Source organism: Amblyomma mixtum, chromosome 3 (assembly GCF_055824585.1).
Source record: "Amblyomma mixtum isolate Tamu chromosome 3, ASM5582458v1, whole genome shotgun sequence".
Classification (NCBI taxonomy): domain Eukaryota; kingdom Metazoa; phylum Arthropoda; class Arachnida; order Ixodida; family Ixodidae; genus Amblyomma; species Amblyomma mixtum.
Window position 1 is genome coordinate 174718052 of NC_143014.1, and position 1707 is coordinate 174719758.

The 1707-nt window shown below is 46.3% G+C and overlaps 1 long non-coding RNA gene across 1 annotated transcript; it reads right to left on the reverse strand.

The window, feature by feature from the left end:
• Positions 1–242: 242 nt before the first annotated feature.
• LOC149352788 (uncharacterized) lies at positions 243–1441 on the reverse strand. Its single transcript, XR_016289556.1, has 2 exons — positions 1359–1441; positions 243–1047 (listed from the first exon to the last, which is right to left on the reverse strand). It is a non-coding gene; the product is annotated as an uncharacterized LOC149352788 (long non-coding RNA).
• Positions 1442–1707: the final 266 nt, after the last annotated feature.

Below are 1707 nucleotides of genomic sequence, written 5' to 3' on the forward strand. Positions count from 1 at the left end.
CAGATGCAGACTGCAGAACAAACTGTTGACTCGTTCACGCACGTTTACGTCGGCGACAATGACACGAGCGGGTGGCCTTCGGTGCGCTGTGTGGTGATGTGGTTTCGTGACGCGTACACTTAAGCTTCAATTAAAACTTTTTTTTTTTTGGGGGGGGGGGGTCGAGTTGGTTCATCTCTGGCTGGTAAAGGTATGTACTTGCGCGAAAAATCAGGACAAAATGAAGAAACACATACAACATATACGAGGCGCAACTTCCAACTGGTTTTATTTTCAAGAAAGCAGCTACATATATACTAGTGAGGGCAATCGCAAAGATGAAAAAATTTCAAACACGTTTTACTTCGTGTTAGTTATCCGTCGCCAAGAGTGTTCCCAGAATCATCACATCTACATCTGATAGACATCGATCCTCAAAGCAGCAGGCAAAAGCGATGAATCATGAAGTGAACAATGAAGGTATGTGCATTATAACATACCTTAGCAAAAGCAGTATTATAAACCTGTTTTACCAAAAGCATCGTCCAAAACATATCGCAGCAAAAGTTTTATAACATATCCTAGCGATAGCAGTATCAAAACCCTGTCGTAGCAAAATCAGTGTCGAAGACATATCTTAGCAAAAGCAGCGTCCAGAAATCCCCACCAAAAAACACGATAAGCACACTAAAACCGGTAAATGCTTAAAATGTACTCTTCACAGCAAAAGCAGTGTCAAGAAAAGAAATTGATTCGTTTTGGTTTATGAATCATAGGCATGCATACCGCTGCACTAACCATGTCCGGTACAGTCCATGACAGTGCCTATTGCCCTAATGATTATAGTGACCGGGCCAGTGGTGACAGAATCCAAGAAGGCGGCTGGAGGCAGACCATAGCACACATAAACCATCAGAGTACTGGCAATGCAAGCAGGTCAGCTTCAGATGCCATGAGAATTCGATACGCCATTGCAGAGTACTTCATGTCCCCAAAGGGCTCCTTGCTATGGCAACTGAGGGTAATCAGGCGATGCTAATGCACAGCATGAAGTTGTTGCCTCTCCATCTGTAAAGTGCGTTCATTTCCATGAAAAGCAAGCAAAACTCACACGTAAGCTCCAAATGTGACTTTATTTAGCAATCTCGTGATCACTCGGTTCAGGAGTTATACATGGATTGCATTAGTGTCATATCACATGTGTGTAGCAAAAGTTCTAGTAACATTTGAGTTCCCTCCATAACTGGTGGCATTCTCCAACTACAAATTGAAACGAGGGAAACAAAATTGATCAAACATTACTGTGCATGCAGCAAGTGGGATGTTTCGGCCGAGAAACGTATAAATGAAGCCGAAAACAGCAGTCGCAAACAGCTCACCCGTGGAGAGACCGCCGCTCTGCCGTATCTGTTCCCACACGTTCTCTTTGCGCTGTTAGTCCCTGAAATCGAGTCACTTGGAGTCTACACACAGGGGTGTCGTTTTATGACTTCGATAAACCTCTCCACCACACTGTCCGACGCAAGTGCAACGTTTGAGCCACCGGCGCCGCTCACGTTCGCGCAGGAATCAGCCATTTTTTTCTGCGCGGTGCATTGTGGGTCGACGCAGTCGGCGGCGCCGACGCGCGAATGGAGCAGGAGCCAAATCTGCGCCGGGTTCGTCGGGACGCGCTGGAAGACGCCGTTCACGTCGGCGCTGCAGTGCATCGGACTATAGAAGGAGTTG